This window comes from Bos javanicus, chromosome X (assembly GCF_032452875.1).
Source record: "Bos javanicus breed banteng chromosome X, ARS-OSU_banteng_1.0, whole genome shotgun sequence".
NCBI classification, from domain to species: Eukaryota; Metazoa; Chordata; class Mammalia; order Artiodactyla; family Bovidae; genus Bos; species Bos javanicus.
Window position 1 is genome coordinate 80,606,882 of NC_083897.1, and position 20,129 is coordinate 80,627,010.

Genomic DNA, 20,129 nt, shown 5'->3' on the forward strand with positions numbered 1-20,129 from the left:
ATTCAAACATCTTCAAATTATGAATGGATAAACAAAACACGGTATATCCATACAATTGGATATCTTTCAGCAAAAATAAAGGAATGAAATACTAATACATCCAACATCATGGATGAATCTCAAAAACCTTATGCTAAGTGAAATAAGCCATTTACAAAAGAAGACATATTATATAATATTATTTATTTGAAATATCCTGAACAGGCAAATCCAGAGAGGTAGAAAAGCAGAGTAAATCATTGCCTGGTACTGGCAAGGGGAGGGGTAGGGGATGGTGAGGGGTTTGGAGTGATGGCTAAAGGGTACGGTATTTATTTTAAGGGTAATGAAAGTATTCTAAAAATGATTGTGGTGATGGTTACACAACTCTTTAAATATAGTAAGAACCTTTGAACTGTACACTTTAAGTGGGAGAATTTTATGGTATATAAATTACACCTCAATAAAACTGCTAAAAATAATTAAGACCAGGCTACATTTTTGGTATAAATATATTCCACAAATATACTAGCCCTGACTCTTGTACAGGCAACAAATATTTGTGGATTAAAATTGCTTAGGGTAAATGGCTCCTCTCTGGGGGCTACCCTTGGCCAACTTCCCAGTCTTGAGGAGATGAACAGAGCTGTGGCTGCATAGCTGTAGAATTGTGGGCAGGTGAAAACCCAGAGGCTCCATTTCCACCTTCTTCATTATCCTTTGGCACCTTCTAGACCTCTCCATTCTGGAATTGAAGCCTTCCGTTTTCTTTTCCATCATTGATCAATTTATTCCCCATGGAGGCACACTCTGGCCTGGTGCTTGCCTAACTCTTGCATTTACCCTTTTTTTCCCCTTTGTACAGTCCCTGGATTTGTATATTTGTAATTAGTTTTATGACTCTTAGCCTTTAGATTCTGCAGCTGAGAGAAGTTAGGAGACCTGGGCTCAAAGTTCACTTTCCTGGCTGTGTGCCCTTGGCAGGTCACTTAAACTCAGCTTCCGCAAAGTGAAAACAACAACTCCTACTTTATAAAGTTGTTTTGAAGACTCAATGAGATACTATATTCGAAAGCGTCTGCTGAATTGAATCCAACATCCTGTCCCATGTCAAGTGAAACCATTCAGTTTACCACTTAATAGCAGCTAACTTCCTTTAGACAGAAATTAGGAAACAGGGGAAAAGGCAGAGAGCAGAGAAAGGGCTGGATTATCTTCCCAGGCACATGCCTATGGATAACACAACCAGGAATGCTGCTATCTAACTCCTCACTCTGTAGATTGGGGACAGCCCAGTGAGCAACCTCATAAAACATGATGGTCTCTTTCCCTGTCCCCAGTCGGCCCCACTGCTGCCCAGCAATGGCCTATCTCAGACGTATAAATGATGGATGAAGTGAGCCAGCAACTGTTATTCCCTGTGTGGCTTTCTCCCAACCCAGGACCTTTATTGTTTCTAGCAATGTGATGAGCTGGGAAGGAAAACTTTTATGAGAAAACTATTACCAGGCCATCAGGATTGGCCACTACTTCCGGCTTGGGCTAGCCAAGGGTCCAGCTAAATCCATTTGGCTACTTGGGGGCTCAGATGAAGGTGTGATGGGAAAGGGGTGTTCAACTCCTCAGCTCTACTGAGACTCTGGGATTAGCAGTGATTTGCAGTTCTCTGAGCTCTCTGAGGATATCCTCAGGGAGCTTTCTGGCCCTAAGCCTGCTGCTGGGGCCTGGAATGCAGCCTACCCTCGCTCCCCACCCCCAGCACATAAACATTCATGATCCACTATAGAAATCCTAGTGCCTATTCAAGATCAGCTTGAATGTCACCTCGAGCAGGAAGTTTTCTCTGGAGCCCCTTCCCCCACCACTGCCAGATGTGAGCCTCTCTCTTCTCCATCTCTTCATTGTTCCTCTCCTAAGGCATTTATCACATTCTGTCATGTGTAATGGTTATTTATGTGTTTGTCTTATTCCTCCTTCTTTATTATAGTCATGGATAGGGGCCAGTTCACCTCTGTACCCCCCACAGTGCCTGCCATGGAGTAAGAGTTCATTCATTTAGTCAACAAATATTTACCTACCACCAATTTTAGGTACTTGCTGAATACTCGGGAATTAGACACCCTGGGCCTGTTGGGACACTGCTACCACCTCATGTTCCCCTTAGCTGAGAAGTGTCCCCAAGGTACTCTTTTCCCACTTAACCCTGGGTGTAGTATGCAGGGGGGTGTTCTCTCAAAGGAGGGGAAATAACTCGCCCTCCTCCCTTCCTCCAGGGAGCTATAAAAGATGCAGCTGTCAGGAGCATGTGCTTGTTCCAAAGTGACTGTGTGCAGCTCAGCCCAGCGCTACTCCACTCCAGCCTGCACCAGGCCCCCTTGGAGGGTTGTACCCTTGGGGCAACAAATGAGATAGAGAGTCCCAGATAGAGCTCCTTCCTAATTCCAATATTTCCATCCTTTCCCACCAGCCCCATGTACCCCTCTCCAAGGGTTACTGAACATTTGCCCCACACATGATCAGAGGAGACTGCATACAATGAATTACATGCCCAGAGAGTTTCTGCTTTCTGGAAACCTCTAGCCTAAGAAAATGTAAGTCTCCTATTCTATGGCTTGATCTGGTGATTTAGGAGGGCAGGGGAGCCCATTCTTTTGCTCCTTATCCCCACCAGAGGCCTGCAGAGGTGAGCTATGGCCCCCTCTGAGCCAGGAGGAAAGCAGCACTATCTGCTGGGTTCAAGGACCCTAACTCTTCCAAGCAACATGGAAAGAATTAAGCATTTATTCTTGAGAATATTATCTTTGAATGGAGTATGGAGCAGTGCCCAGAGCCCTGGATTAGGAGTCAGGGCTGGATTCACATCTCAGCTTAACTATTTATTAACTATGAGTGGATTATCTCTCCTTTCTGAGCTTCAGTTTCCTCATCTGTAAAATAGGATTAATAACCCACTCAAAATCCTGCAGCACTCCAGTCATCAGCCAGGAACCTGCCAGAATGTAATTTAAGGCATGAGAAAACAAAGAAGAGCAATTCCACTTCTTTTATACAGTTCTTTTAAAAATTGCTATTTAGAAAAGATTGTCATAGAAATGGCCTGTAATGATAGGAACCTTAGATCTTGTCCAACCATCTCATTATAATGATAGAAAAACTGAGGCCCAGAGAGAGTAAAGCCTGCCTCAGGTCACCCAAACAAAACAGTACCTGTCGAATGTCCCTCTAACAAGCACAACAAAAACTAGCTTTTGTGAAGAACTGACTTCTGAGGGGCTACTGGCCCCAGTACCCAAAAGCCAAAGTCACTGCTTCTAAGAGTTTTCTAACCTAAGAAGAGCTCATCACTGATAGACCTATGTTCTTTCCCTCAACTTAGGCTGTGAAGAAAGATTAAAGGTGACCAACAAGAAGAAATTTGGTGACAATGGAAATGTTCATTATCTTAATCATCGTGATGAATTTATGTGTGCATATATATAGCAAAACTCATCAGTCTTTAAATATGTGTAATTTACTGGCAGTCAAATGTACCTCAGTAACATGAAGAACTTAGCAGGGCCTGAATAAAGCTAATGAAGCTACAAAGTAGCTTTGTTGTTCAAGATCAGCATTCCTTCCACTTTGTTTCATGGAGGCACCACAGGCAAGCAGCTTTCTTGGAAGTTGTCATACCTGGGCCCCCTGGAGGCCTGCGGCTCCTCTCTGCTCCCCGGTGGTTGCAGAGTATGGCGCCCTCCCAGCATGGTCCTCAGGCTGTATCCTGTTCTTTGGCTCACCCCTGGGTGACACGGCAGCCAGTCAGGGATAGGTGCAGAACTAACTTTTCTGAATTCTTTCTCCCTAAAGATTCTCAGGAAACCTGTAGCTCGAAGTGAATGAAAATTCAAAAAATCAATGCATGCATACGTGCATGCACACTCAGTCATGTCTGACTCTTTGAGATTGCATGGACTGTATAGTCCACCAGGCTCTTCTGTCTATGGAATTTTCCAGGCATGAATACTGAAACAGGTTGGCATTTTCTTCTCCAGGGGATATTCCCTACCCAGGGATCGAACCCACATCTCTTGTGTCTCCTTCATAGACAGATGAGTTCTTTACCAGCTGAGTGATGAAACTAGTTAAGTCATTCAAAAGAACTCTATCACCTATAGCTATCTCACTTCCACTCCATGTCATCTTCCCTCATCTCACAGCTCCCTGAGGGGACATATATGTGGTACCTAAGATTAGCTTCCGAGCTGCAGAATTGGCTTTTTCTTTCTTCTTTTCCCCAGTTCAACAAATACTTTTTGAGAATTTACCTATGTGCAAGGTTGGGTCTTTGGGAAAATGAAGATGCTCAAGCCACTTCTCTGATCTCCACGTGCACTCTCAGCCTGGGACACAGTGGGCAAAATGTGATGCATGCCATGAAGGCTCTGTGAGGGCTGGAGCATTACAAAAAGAGAGCGTGCTTGCTTTCACCCAGGGCCATGTGGGAGCTTTCATAGGATGGTACCATAGAGCTGAGTCCTAAAAGATAAGTCATTGTCCCTTAACAATATGAAATGGCATTTGGATGGTGTTTTACAAATTCTCTGGTGGCTCAGGTGGTAAAGAATCCACCTGCAATGAAGAAGACCTGGGTTCTATTCCTTTACTGTTAAACTTCTTAAGATCTCTTCTTTTCTTCACCACCTTGACCTTTTCATTTCTTAGATACTTCAATGCACCGCTGTCTGAATCCTTCCCTACACCTCCATTGAACAGTTTTCTAGAAGGGTGGCAAATAGATTTCAGCTTGTTGGCAACTCTGACTGATTGACAGTAACTGCTTGGGGTACTGTGTTGAGAAGGATTCTGAGGCTGTATCTAGGTTCAGCAGGAAAATGTGCCCAAACCAGTTTGTCATGTAATCCATGGGTAGGCAGGTGGGGGCTGGAGGCGTGTAGTCATACATGTCTTATATTTGCTAGTCCTGCCTTAGGACACTTAGGGGCTTCCCAGGGGCACCCCTGGACACTTAAGGGGCTTCCTAGGTGGCACTAGTGGTATAGAATCTGCCTGCCAATGGAGTGGACTAAGAGACGCAGGTTTGATCCCTGGGTTGGGGAGATCCCCTGGAAGAGGGCATGGCAACCCACTCTAGTATTCTTGCCTGGATAGAGGAGCCTGGTGGGTGACAGTCCATGGGCTTGCAAAGAGTTGGACATGACTGAGTGACTAACATTTTCTTTCACTTACATTTTCTAAAGAGGTTTTCATATAATTCTGTCTCATCATACAACCATTTTAAAAGGTAGGTGGGCTGTAGCATAATGCTCATTTTAGAGACAAGGGAACTGAACCTCATAGGGGATAAGCCTTGGCGGTATGACATTCAACCCAGGGCTACAGATCTAACCCTTCTTACTACTCCATGAAGCTGCTTAATAGGCAGAGGTAGGAAGAGCAAAGAGGCCAGAAAGCCATGGGTCTTTGGGCCATGATGGGTATTTTGGTCAGCAGGAAAATGAGGATTATGTAAGGAAGTAGTGGATGACAAGACTGGGAATGAAGCTTGGGACATACTTGTTGATAGCTTTCAATGCCAGGCTAAGGGTCTGTGTATTTATCACCTATGTTTTATAAGAATAATGGTAGATGTTAACTAAACTTATTGTGGTGATCACTTTGCAATATATACAAATGCTGAATCATTAGGTTGTACCTCTAACATTGGTTGTACATATAACCAATACAATGTTATATGTCAATTATATCTCAATTATAAAAAGAAAAGGAAAATATAAAAAGAATGTATATATAACTGAAATGGCAATCCACTCCAGTATTCTTGCCTGGAGAATCTCATGAACAGCATGAAAAGGCAAAAAGATATGACGCTGGAATATGAGCCCTCCGGGTCAGAAGATGTCCAGTATGCTACTGGGGAGAGCAGAGAGGAATTACTAATAGCTCTAGAAAGAATGGAGTGGCTGGACCAAAGTTCAAACAATGCCCAGTTGTGAATGTGTCTAGTGGTGAAAGTCTGATGGTATAAAGAACAATATTGCATAGGAACATGGAATGTCAGGTTGATGAATCAAGGTAAATTGGACATGGTCAAGCAGGAGATGGCAAGAATGAACATTGACATTTTAGGAATCGGTGAACTAAAATGGATGGAAATGGGGGAATTTAATTCATATGACCATCATATAACCCGAGATATGCAGATGACAAAACTAAAGAGCCTCTTGATGAGGTTGAAAGAGGAGAGTGAAAAAGTTGGTTTACAACTCAACATTCAAAAAACTAAGACCATGGAATCTGGTCCCACACTTCATGGCAAATAGAAGGGGAAGAAGTGAAAGTCGTGACAGATTTTATTTTCTTGGGCTCAAAAAACACTGCAGACAGTGTCTACCATGAAATTAAAAGACACTTGCTCCTTGGAAGGAAAACTTTGACAAACCTAGACAGTGTAAAAGCAGAGACATCTATGCCAGTCCAGGTTCGATGCACGATGCTGGATGCTTGGGACTGGTGCACTGGGACGGCCCAGAGGGATGGTATGGGGAGGGAGGAGGGAGGAGGGTTCGGGATGGGGAACACATGTATACCGGTGGCGGATTCATTTTGATATTTGGCAAAACTAATACAATTATGTAAAGTTTAAAAATAAAATAAAATTAGGAAAAAAAAAAAAGCAGAGACATCACTTTGCCAACAAATGTCTGTATAGTCAAAGCTATGGTTTTTCCAGTAGTCATGTATGGATGTGAGAGTCGGACCATAAAGAAAGCTGAGCTCCAAAGAATTGATGCTTCGGAACTGTGGTGCTGGAGAAGACTCTTGAGAGTCCTTTGGACAGGAAGGAGATCAAACCAATCAATCCTAAAGAAGATCAACCCTGAATATTCATTGGAAGGACTGATGCTGAACCTGAAGCTCCAATACTTTGGCCACATGATGTGAAGAGCCGACTCATTGGAAAAGACCCTGATATGGGGAAAGGCTGAAAGTAAAAGGAGAAGGGGGCGGCAGAAGATGAGATGGTTATATAGCATCAGCGACTCAATGGACACAATTTGAACAAACTCAGGAGACAGAAGAGGACAGATGAACCTGGAATACTACTGTCATGGGGTCCCAAAGAGTCAGACACAACTTAACACCAACAAGAATGTAACTGAATCACTTTACTGTACAGTTATACTGTACAAGTTTGCTGTACAACAGTGTAAATCAACTATACTTCAATAAATAAATTTAATAAAAGAATTGAGTTAAAATTAGTTCTTGGAATGGAAGTGGGGACCAAGCCAATGATGTATGTAAGAAGCTTCCTTTGCTTTGCTTTTAGGCCCCCCAACAAAATAAACAAACAACATTAGGGTGACCCCAGTCCCAGCCATGAGTAGATTTCCAGAGAAGGCACAAGGAGACGTTCATCCAGGTTAAATAACAAAAGCCATTTCCTTTGGAGCAGCTTGCTTTCCAGCTCCCACGGAGGGGGCAGTAAGGTCAGGGAGCAGAAGGCAGTGAGAGAGAGCAGGAAGATAAAGGGAGGGCCAGGAAGGGAAGACAGGCTCCAGGCTACATCCTGACAGCCTGCCGGGCCCAGCCTGAGGCTCTCCAGAGATGCTCTCGCCAGTTTCCCACTAGAACAAATTCAACTTTAATCAACTGTTTTCCCCCTCCAGTTCATTGTTGTTGCAGGCAAAAGAGAAAGCCCTTGTGTTGAGACCTTTTGCTAATCTTCCCAACAGCAGCGGCAGCAGCATGCATGGGGCAGAATAGGGCAGGCCTCCATGGAGGCAGTGCAAAGCTCATGTGAGTCAAGGAATCTGGGGCAAATTACTGAGCTTCTCTGAGCCTCAGTTTTCTCAAGTATCAAAGAATATTTGATGGACTGGTAGGAGAATTCAAAGAGCTCAATCAGATGGAAGCCCAGTGTGGTGCCTGACTCCTGGGAGGGACTCAATAGATGCTAGCTTCCTCAGTTCCTCCCCCTTGTGCCTAGAATGGCTGCCAGGGGATGCTCATGACACAATGGCACAAGATGTCATCTTGTGCGCAAAAGCATCCAAGCCGAGTGTAGATTTCTTTAGGGCAAACAACATTGAAGAATGTGTCCCATGTCATGTTTTAGGAGGATAAGCACTAGTGGGATCATGTATACTAAAAAAGGAAAGATTAGAAAAATCCTCTTTCCAGAGAGTCTAGGCAGGGGTTGGGAGGTAAACTATTAAAAGGGAAGAGATTCAACTAAAGCAGAGTAATCTGAGGTTCAATCACCACCACTTCCTCCCTGAATTTCAGCAAGGAAAGCATTAGAGGAAGCTAATGAGAAAACAAAACAGTCAATGGCCTAGTTATTCATGCACATCGAGGAGACTATTAGTAGATCTAACAGATATAATTGATTAGTAAATCTATTCTAGGTTTGCCAGTCACCAGAGATCCAGAAATGGGAAGGCTCCCAGAACCAAATGCTGGTGAATCCTGTCACACAATCCTGGCAACTGTCTGCTCATAAGGTTCTTTTTAGAAAGGCAGGTCACTCTAAGGCAGTGTGTCCCAGTCTCCAGTCATCTGTGGGTTATGCTATGCTATGCTAAGTCGCTTCAGTCGTGTCCAACTCTGTGCGACCCCATAGACAGCAGCCCACCAGGCTCCCCGTCCCTGGGATTCTCCAGGCAAGAACACTGGAGTGGGCTGCCATTTCCTTCTCCAATGCATGAAAGTGAAAAGTGAAAGTGAAGTCGCTCAGTCGTGTCCAACTCTTAGTGACCCCATGGACTGTAGCCTAACAGGCTCCTCCATCCATGGGATTTTCCAAACAAGAGTACTGGAGTGGGGTGCCATTGCCTGGGTTACCTTCCCGATTTTTATCGTTAGCCACATACAACCTAAACTATTACTTAACACATATTTTCCTTTAAATTTCTCACTCTTTCACTCAAAGAAACTGTGTATCAGTCATGTAAATCGGAAAGGCACTACAGTGTGTGCTAAATTAAAGGAAACCATGAAAACAAACACACTGCTATTAAAATAAAAATATTTATTCACGTCCCATCTTAAAGCATGAACTGTACCCCTACTCCCAGAGCAAGACAGGCTCACTTTGGGAAGCTGACTCTAAAGAACAAGATGATTGCCTTGAGGATGAAGCCTGCTCCAAGATACTCCTGGCAGCTGAGCTTCTACTCAAACAGGAAACCATGCTGGAGTGGCAAGGCTCTGATGAACAGCTGACTTGGAACATGGTGTCTTTGAGTCTTGCCCTGGAATCTCCTTTCAGATTATGGAAAGTTAGATGGTACTTACCCCTTAGGGATAGGCAGAGAGCTAGGCCAGAAGGCCAGCAGGTGAGGGAGCAGCTGCAGTGCCCTGGCTCTTGCTGGTTCAGATTGCATCCCTATCAGATCCAAAACCTGCACTCAGGAAACTTGTTTATTTAATAGGTTGCTAACTGTATTTTTTATCTTTTTATACAGTTCATGAGGTTCTCACGGCAAGTATACTGGGGTGGTTTGCCATTCCCTACTCCAGTGGATCTTGTTTTGTCAGAACTCTCCACTATGACCCATCCATCGTGGGTGGCCCTACACAGCATGGCTTATAGCTTCATTGAATTATGCAAGCCCTTTGCCACGACAAGGCAGTGAAAGGGATCACAAATGGCATCACCGATGCAATGGACATGAACTTGGGCAAGCTTCAGGAGATGGTGAGGGACAGGGAAGCCTGGTGTGCTGCAGTTACTGGGGTTGCAAAGAGTTGGACACAACTGGGTGACTGAACAGCCACAACTGTATTTTTACAATGATTTCCTTCTTCCTCTTCTGTAATATTTTATAAATTTCCTGTTGAGAATGCCAGATGTGCGTCTGGTCCTCAGGTGGACTAGGACCAGCTCCCCCACCCTGAGGCCACCTGGCATACTGTGAACAGCAGAGTCAGTGACAGGATTCCATGAGGAAGATAAAACTGAAAAAATGCATCCCTTCTCCACCTGGAAACACTCAAAAAGGGGTTTCCTTTTTGTTCTTACTTCTGTTTTTATGAGGGTCACCAGGTCTTTACATTCATTCAGAGATCAAATAGCAAAGGAAGCTCATGGACAACATCTTTAGTGACAAATTTGGGCATTTTGATAGCTACCCTCTATAGATCTATTTTTTTCTATTCTTCATCTTACGCTAATGGGGATCAAGCAGGTTTCAAGAAAGGCACAGAACTACTTGACTGACAAACACAAACAGGCTTTTTGCATGGAGGGAAGGAGAGATTTGTCTACTCTTTTAACCAGATAATGGGTTCAAAGAAATCTGCCACTTCCTACCTTTTCTCTTCTTCTCCAATCCCTGAGTCTCTTCCTCTCCAGGATGGCTGGCTGGCTGTCACGGTAGGTGGGACTATATGGGCCAGAGATCATAGAAAACAGAGAATCAGAGACATCTAGAGTTGGGGAAGTCTAGGTCTACAACCATGGTCAGAGTTGAGGAAGACTGCAGGACTCACTGGCTGCAGGCTTGCAGTCGTCAAAGTGTATGGCGAGTACAGCGGTAACTGACTGTACAACAAAGACTTCTTTAAGTCAAGGTTATTCTAACCTACAAAACAATGGGCATGTTCAACTTCCAAGGGTGCCTGAAAATCAAAGCTAAATGCACAGTCTCATAGGGAAGATACACTGGAGAAGGAAATGGCTACCCACTCCAGTATTCTTGCCTGGAGAATCCCATGGACAGAGGAGCCTGATAGGTTCCCAGTCCATGTGGTTGCAAGAGTCAGACACAACGTAGCCACTAAACCACCATAGGCAAGCCAAAAACTTACCTGTTCAACACATGAAAAGATGCTCAACATGACTAGTCATTAGGGAAATGAAATTCCAAATCACAACGAGGTACCACTTTACACCCATTAGGGTAGCTACTATTTTTTTTAAGGTAAAAAATATTAAGTGTTGGTGAAGGCGTGGAGAAACTGGAACTCTTGCAGTGCATCACTGGTGGGAATGTGAAGTGATACAGCCACTGTGGAGAACTTTTTGGGGGTGGTCCTCAAAAATACCCCAAAGAATTGAAAACAGGGACTCAAAAACAGATATTTGCACACCCATGTTCAAAGCAGCATTATTCACAATAGGCAAGAAGTGGAAGCAATTCAAGTACCCAGCAAGGGATAACACAATGTGGTATACATACTCTATGGAATATTATTCAGTCTTTAAAAGGCAGGAAATTCTGACACATGCTACAATAATGCTATTATGGCGCTGCAAAATAATCTTGGTTTTGCATTGTTGAACTTTGCTGTTTGATACTGGAATACATTCTTAATAAATGTGGTTATGTTAGACATCATTTTAATGCACATTCTCACAGTATGTTTTTTTCGCTAATGACTTATTACTTGCTGTTTATATCTATCTAAGACTAGGGAAACGATGTTAGACAAAAAGCAAATTCAAGCAATTTTCTGTTTTAATTTATTTATTTGTAATTGGAGGGTAATTGCTTTACAATATTGTGTTGGTTTCTGCCATACACCAACATGAATCAGCCACAGGTATACATATGTCCCCTCCCTCTTGAACCTCCCTCCCACCTCCCACCACATCCCACCCCTCTAGGTTGTCACAGAGCAACCTAGACCTTGAGGTCCCTGAGTCATACAGCAAATTCCCACTGGCTATCCATTTTACATATGGTAGTGTACATTTTTCCATGCTACTCTCTCCATTTGTCCCACTCTCTCCTTCCCCCTCTGTGTCCATAAGTTTGTTTTCTGTGTCTGCACCTCCATTGCTGCCCTCCAAATAGCTTCATCAGTACTATCTTTCTAGATTTCACATATATGTGTTAATATACGATATTTGTTTTTCTCTCTCTGACTTACTTCACTCTGTATAATAGTCTCTAGGTTTATCCACCTCATTAGAACCGACTCAAATGCATTCCTTTTAATGGTTGAGTAATATTCCATTGTATATACATACCACAGCTTCTTAACCCATTCATCTCTGAATGGACCTCTAGGTTGCTTCCATGTTCCAGCTATTGTAAATAGTGCTGCAATGAACACTGGGGTACATGTCTTTTTCAATTATGATTTTCTCAGGGAATATGCCCAGGAGTTGGGATTGTTGGGTCATATGGTAGTTTTATTCCAAGTTTTTTAAGGAATCTCTGTACTGTCCTCCATAGTGGCTATGTCAACCTACTCGAGTGATTTTCTTATTGGAGTAACATGGAAACTTACATTACCATATGTAAAGTAGATAGCTAACAGGAATTTGCTGTATGGCTCAGGAAGCTCAAACAGGCACTCTGTATCAACCTAGAGGGGTGGGATGGGGAGGGAGATGGGAGGGAGGTTCAAAAGGGAGGGGATATGTGTATACCTATGGCTGACCTGTCCATCCTAAAGGAGATCAGTCCTGGATGTTCACTGGAAGGACTGATGCTGAAGCTGAAACTCCAATACTTTGGCCACCTGATGTGAAGAGCTGACTCATTGGAAAAGACCCTGATGCTGGGAAAGATTGAAGGCACGAGGAGAAGGGGAGGACAGAGGATGAGATGGTTGGATGGCATCATCAACTCGATGGACATGGGTTTGGGTGGACTCCGGGAGTTGGTGATGGACAGGGAGGCCTGGCATGCTGCAGTTCATGGGGTCGCAAAGAGTCGGACACGACTGAGTGACTGAACTGAACTGATGGCTGATTCATGTTGAGGTTTGACAGAAAACAACAAAATTTTGTAAAGCAATTATCCTTCAATTAAAAATAAATAAATAAAGTTAAACAGGAAAAAAAAAATGTCAGACACGAAAGGACATGTGTTGCATGGTTCCACTTATATGAGGTACATAGAAGAGTTAAATTCATCAAGTCAGAAAGTACAATAGTGGTTTATAAGGGGTTGAGGGGAGGAGGAAATGGAGTGCTACTGTTTAGTGGGTAGAGTTTCAGTTTGGGAAGATAAAATTTTTCTGGAAACAGATACACAAACACTGAATGTATTCAATGCCACTGAATTGTACACTTAAAAGCACTTAAAATGGTACATTTTATGTTATGTATGTTTTATCACACACAAAAAAAGAATGTGCCTGCCTAGTAATAAAGACAGATGAAGAGAAGGGACATGGAATAATCCGGCCCCTTAAGGCTCTTTTTCTTATAGCAGAGCTTTGTGTCAGCTTTACATCTAAAATCTGAGCAAATTAGGAAAGACTTGGACATGTGACCACAAAAGACTGATTAGTACACCAAATATTGATCATCCAAATATATTTAGACCCATAGAGTTGGAAATTAGCAACTTAGCAAATTAGCAAATAGAATTTCACACCACATTGGTGTCTGTGAGATGTCAAACACACAAATACAACTGAAAACATTGTAAAGGATGAATTGTTGAAGTCTTTGAATACCAAGCTCAGGACTTTGGACTCAATTCGAATGCTACCATCAAAATGAGCATTAACCCCTCTCCCCACCATGCTACAGGCTGCTGCTTGATAACCGGATATGCCAGAAATCAATAGGATGTGACTGATGCCAACCCCACAGGAAAGGCCAAATGGCTTAGTGCGGGAATGACAGAGCTATGCGGGTCAGGTCACATGGATGGGGAGAGCTTATAAGCCACAAGAAGGACCCACCATGCTGCAGGTAGGAGCAGAACTGTGGCACAGATGCTCACCCAGGCCCTTAGGAAGCTGTAAAGCATGTGCCACTGCTTGGCACTTAGAGTGGCAGGAATCCCTGGGGGCAGAAGGACACAAAGATGTCTCCCTGTAGCAGCCACCCAGTTTCTAATGCAAACTCCAGCTGGAACTGGAGCAAAATTCCAGTTCTCCTCCACTTTTTAAACCCCTCCCCCAATTCTCTACCCTCAGGCTCACTAACTCTTCTGCTCTGTTTCCAGTCCCACTTCACCATCAGGCAAAATACCCTGGCAACCTGCCCTGAACAGGGAGCTGGGAATGCTGTGTGCTGCTGGTCTGGCTGGGCATTGGGACTGGCCACTGCTGCTGCAGCTCCTTAGCCTCTCCTTCTTGCCTGCCTCTTCCTCTGGAAGCTAACCTTTGCCTCTTGCCTGGGCCAGCTGGGCAGACAACAGGCATCTGGCATACATCCCTGGCTGGACAAACTAGTGGCTACACCTACTGGGCAAAGGATTCCAGGTGGAAAAAAATACTCTGATGGATGGAGGAGAGGTCTGCAGAAATTCAAGAAATGGATAATCCAGATCCACCACTTGGAATGCAAAAGCGCATGCTCAGGTGAGCATGCTCTCTGCCCCTGTGGATGGCCTGACCCTCCTGGCTGCCTGAGGCCTCCTGCTGCTGGACGGTAGGCAAGTGGTGTGATCTGGAGAGGCCACAGGTCACACAGCAGGACATGGGGAAGTGTGCTGACCCCTCCCCAATCCCCAGGTCTGCTATGTGGCATCCTGGAAAAAAAGAAATAAACAGTCCCCCATCCCTGGTCTCCGCTCCCTGTGTGTGGCTTGGTGCACAGAAGTAGGAGGAGGGATTTTGATTCTCCAATGAGCTTGTTCTCTCAGGCTGCGGGATCTTGGCCTTGTTGCTTGCAGGCAGGGCTAAATGACTCTTGTTTTTCCCAAGTAGCAGTGGGGGTGGAGAGTACACCAAGTTTTAAGGCAAGTTGGAGATCTGATGCAAGTGTGGCAGTGATTATCTGAGTAAATGACAAGGAGCAGTCACCTTTAGGCTGGGGTGAGAAAACTCGTGATTGCCTGGTGCAGTGACCTGGAGTTTTATATCTCTAAATGTGAGCCAAGCAAGTCTGGGACAAAGCAACTCACTCCTCCATCCTAATACCTCCAGCCAGGGAAGTCCAGAGGTGTTAAGCTACTGGGTGGCACCCAGACTGTGCAGGTTCCTGGCCCAATCCCTGGTTTATAACTTTCTCTCCTTTTGTCACCTAACATACTCTGCTAAATCTTCTCAGATCTCCTCTCCTCCTTTCCTCCCAGAAACCTACCCCAAAGCCTTTCTCAGCTAAGCCCAGCCAAGGGTCCTCTCTCTCAGCACCCTGAATGATCTCTGTCACCGGGGCTCTGAAAGAGCAGTGCTAACATTTTATTTGAACAAGTGAAGGCATTTTTTAAACTTCTATTTAATATAATCAAGATTTCATATGGGACTTCCCTGGAGATTTAGTGGTTAAGACTTCGCCTTCCGATGCAGGGGGTGTGGGTTCGATCTCTGGTCAGGGACCTGAGATCCCACAGGCCTTAGGGCCAAAAAACCAAGACATAGAACAACAGCAATATTGTAACAAACTCAATAGACTTTAAAAATGGTCCATATCAACAAATTTCAAAAAGAAATTTCATAAACAAGAGGATGTTTTAACATAAAAAAGTTGGAATGACAATTTTGGAATTTAAAAAAACTGAACACATTTGACTTTATGAAAAATTACATCATCATTTTTCTCATTTTTAGCCCAGAAGACTGAAAATTTTATGAAAGATGAGCACCAAGTTGCATTTGGGAACTGAACTACAGGCCTAGACACCAAGTAAATAAAAGCTTGTCTTGGAAGACAGGTGAACACTTCCCCCACATTTGGATGGCACTCTGAAGGTGGTGCTAGTGGTAAAGAATCCATCTGCCAATGCAGGAGACATAAGAGACATGGGTTCAATCCCTGGGCCAGGAAGATCCCCTGGAGGAGGGCATGGCAACCCACTCCAGCATTCTTGCCTGGAGAATCCCATGGATAGAGGAGCCTGGCAGGCTAAAATCCATAGAGGTCTCAAAGAGTTGGACATCTCAAAGAGTTGAACTCTCAAAGAGTTCATCTCAAGATTGAAGCACCTTAGCACAGTACACAAAGCACATGCTGAAGTTTGCAGAGCTACCTATACATTCTCACTATCCCCTGCCTTCGAGGTATCATTATTCCCACTTTACCCAAGAGGAAACTGAGGCTCAGAAAAATGAAATCACTTACCCAAAGCCACACAAGTAAGTAAAATCCTAAATCCATGATCTCCTAGGCCTCAACACAGTGCAACTTAACAAGCATTTATTGAGGACAGACTTCTACTGAGGACAATATTGTTCTGTCAGATGCAAAAATGAAGACGGCATGTCCCACATCCTCACAGAGCTCACGGGGAAGCAAGGAAACTACAGATAACTGGGATTACATCACCATCTCTCAAGGTTGTTGTGACAAGGAATGACACGACTTATGAAGGCTCTTAGCATGAGGCCAGGAATCTAGTAGGCATTCAATAAATATTAGTTTCCTCAGTTCCTTTTCATCTTCAAAGCATCAAGGATGTGGAAAACAGCCCCACTGCCAACAAGCAAGTGCCCATGCCTCCCAGCCCCACTGCAGTCTTCTTCAGAGCGCAGGAAAAGTGCTCGGGAGTTGTGTCCCTTAACATTTAGTACAGTTCATCCCTGTCCTTTTGGCCTGTTTCTGAGAGCAAAGGAGAAGTGTATCTGGAGGATGAGGTTGGGAAGGGAGGCTCACGACCAAGAGTCAAGGACCAGCTTGAGTGAGAAGACGAAGAGATCTGCTGAGTGGCAAGGGGCAGGAATCCTTCACTCCTGGTATGTGAGAAGGCTGAGCAATGGGACAAGAGAGGGCAGATAAAGGGGCCATCACTTAATTTTGTCGGAATGGAAGGGAAGGAGGAGTTGGAGCAGAAAACAAGGGGAGTGAGGGAGGTTGGGTGCCTAGGTGAAGGGTCTGAGGCTGAGGATGGAGGTTTTGCCGAGTCCTCAAGTCTCTAGTCGGAAAAGGTAATGGCACCCCACTCCAGTACTCTTTTGCCTGGAAAATCCCATGGATGGAGGCGCCTGGTAGACTGCAGTCCATGGGGTCGCTAAGAGTCAGACATGACTGAGAGACTTCACTTTCACTTTTCACTTTTGTGCATTGGAGAAGGAAATGGCAACCCACTCCAGTGTTCTTGCCTGGAGAATCCCAGGGACGGGGGAGCTTGGTGGGCTGCCGTCTATGGGGTCGCACAGAGTCGGACACAACTGAAGCTACTTAGCAGCAGCAGCAGCAGCAGCAGCAGCAGCAAGTCTCTAATAAGTTTTCCTGTCGAGACCAGCTACCATATGGGAAAATTCTTGGCAACCTTTCCATTGACAATGCACATAGAAAAGAAAGGCCCTGTTCTGGGTCCCTGATCACATGTGCAGTTTCCATGGAGTCTCACAACTCTGGAGCAAGAGGGGTAGTACTAGCCCCATTTTACCCATGAAGAAACTGAAGCTCAGAGAGATGAGGAATCGCCCAATTCACAGAGCTAGCAAGTGATAGAATGGAAGTGAATGCTTTAAAACCCACACTCTTCTACAAAATTCACACTCTGCTCCAATCAAATTATTTTACTTATCCCGTTATCCAGTTAGCAGAAAAGCTATAAGAGACATTTGAATAAGACTTGAGAGATGAAAATAATGTTGTGAAGATTATTTGAACAGCCCAGATGTGAAACAATATGGGTTCCAACCAAGGTGGCAGTAGTAGAGCTGGAAAAGATAAGACAGATGTGAATGTGAAGCCAGATGACAACTCTGTTTCAGTCTCTTTTGAGAGGTCATCATTTTCTACCCAAATATCGGCATTCACCAAGGCTTGGTCCTAGGCTTCACACTCTGTACTGCATCCCCCTATGATCCTGTTCACAATCACAGCTGGGCACCTCTATAGGTGGACTTCAACCATTGGTGTTCTGCTAAACTAGTTGGGACAGGAGTAGGGGAGGGGACTAACATGTAGCATTTGCCAACTTCCTTCCTTGCTATAAACACTTTCATTATAACCGATCTGAAGTAACCAATGGTTTGATAACCAGCTTGCAAAATTGCTCAATATTTAAACAACCGGCTTGCAAGAGCTAATGAGAGCCAGCTCCAGAACACCTCTGAATCCAGTCAGCCCTCTCCTCTAAACTCTAAGTCCACATAGCTGAATAGCCTGCTGCTTACTTGCTCCCTACTCTTGGATGGTTCAATGGCAACTCAAAATTAACATGCCCCAAACCGAAGGTGTGATCATTCCTCACAAAACCCCATTTTCTGGGTTCTCCAGAATATAACCCTCTATCTACATGGATGTGCAAGACAGATCACTGGGAGCCTTTCTGGACGTCTCCTTCTCTATCTCTTTAATCCTCACACTCAGTCTGTCACCAGATTCTATTGATTTTTCTTCCTCAGTAGCTCTGGAATCATTCTGTGGCCCCCAAGTTATCACCTAAGTCTAAACCACCACTCTAGATCTCTCCACTGGACTGTGGCAATTACCCTTGGACTGGCCTCCTCCAAAGCAATCACAGCACTGAAGCTACAGTGATCAGAGGGATCAGTTCATAATGTGAATATGTCATCCCCTGCTTGGAAACGTTCAAGGGCAAGACTAAAAGAGGCCTGCAGGCCTCGCCTGTGTGAGGGCTTCAGGTCTCCCTCACATGTGTGCCTCTCATTCCCCCAGCCACCTGAATACACTGTGTTCCCTTCCACCACAGACTCTTTGCATATGCTCTTTCTTCTGTCTGTTCCTTCCCTTGTTTGCCTAATTAACTCCTATTCATTCTTCATATTTCATCTCATCTCCCTCAGAGAAGCCTTCTCTGACTTCCCTGTCAAATCCCCTATTATATAGGCTCCCCTAGCGTGCATACATTTGTCTGTAATTATTTGGCTATTATCTGCTTCCTCCATGGGACTGTGAGCTCCCTGAGGAGAGACTGGGTCTGGTTTCTAGCACATATAATACCCTCAGTAATTCCTGAGGAAAATAGTGAATGTGTGAACAAATAAATGAATGAATGACTCCACAGAAGAGGCAGCAGAGAACCCCAGAGTGAGGCTACTTGAGTTTGAATCCCAGCTCTGCCACTAACCTAAAGCTGTATGACCTTGGTCCAGTTATTTGTCTCTCTGTGCCCCAGTTTCCATATCTGGAAAACTGAGACAATAAAAAACAGTTGTTATGAGAGTTATGCAGTCCGTGGGGTCGCAAAGAGTCAAACATGACTTAGTGACTAAAACAACAACAATGAGAACTAAATAAGCAAATATTTCTAAAGCACTTAAGCAGTGCTGGGCAAATAAGGTATATAAGTATATAAGGTGTTCACTTAAATAATTAAATTCTCTCTCCTGTCCCATTGGCTCAATGGCAAGCAAGAACACGTTTGTTTCCCAGAGAGTTCCAAGATGCCAGACCTCAAGTTTGGCTGTAGGAAGCTCTCAACTTCAGCCTCTTTGGGAAGAGAAGAAAAGCTGAGGTCTATGGAGCCTAACTGACCTTGACTTGACTCCTCCCTCCTTCTCTCCTCCTACTTCAAATCCACCAGGAAGTGCTATTAGCTCTACCTGAGACATAAGCCCCAAATCTGTCTTCCTTGGTTCTCCCACCCCAAGCTAAGTCACCATTGTGATATGCCCACTTCCACTCTTGATCCCTTATAAACTATTCTCCACACCAGTGACCAGACTGAGCCAGAGGGAATGCCAATCAGATCTCATTACTCTCCAGCACAAAGCCCTCTGCAGACTCCTCATCACTCCTAGAGTGAAATCCAAACTCCTCTCCGTGGCTCCCAGGGCACTCTACCACATAGTCCCTGCCTAGCTCCTGGATCTCATCTCTCAGCCTGCTCCAGCCATACTCATCCATGCTCAATGGCTTCTCAAAGCACTGTGTTCTCTCTTGATCAGGCCCTTTTCAAAGCTATGCTTTCTATTGGATCACTTTTTTCCTACCATGGCTTTCACTAGGCTGACTCCTGCTCCTCCTCCAGATCCAGAGCAGTCATTACTTCCTCTGGAAAGCCTTTGTTACCTCCCCACCTCCTGCCCATGGCTGTGAGGGATGCCCCTCCTCTGTGCTCCCATAGCATCAATTTCTTCTCCATCACAGTATGTGCCACCCTGTTCTATCCCTGCCTGCTTACTTGTCTGTAACACATACTCCCATGGCTGCTGAAGTTGCTGAAAGCAGCGACCTGCTCTTGTTCACAGCTGTATGTCTAGCATACAGCACAGGGATTGTCATAGAGCTGGTGGTTCAATACATTTTTGTTGAGAAAATCCTGACTTCACCATTCCCTAGGTAAGTGACCTTGGGTAGGTTCTCTCTGAGCCTGTTT

The 20,129-nt window shown here is 44.5% G+C and overlaps 1 protein-coding gene across 1 annotated transcript in view; it reads right to left on the minus strand.

Moving 5' to 3' along the window:
• Positions 1-20,129, minus strand: part of NHSL2 (NHS like 2) — a 311,337-nt gene that overhangs the window by 246,548 nt on the left and 44,660 nt on the right. The gene's annotated exons all lie outside the window — the stretch shown is intronic.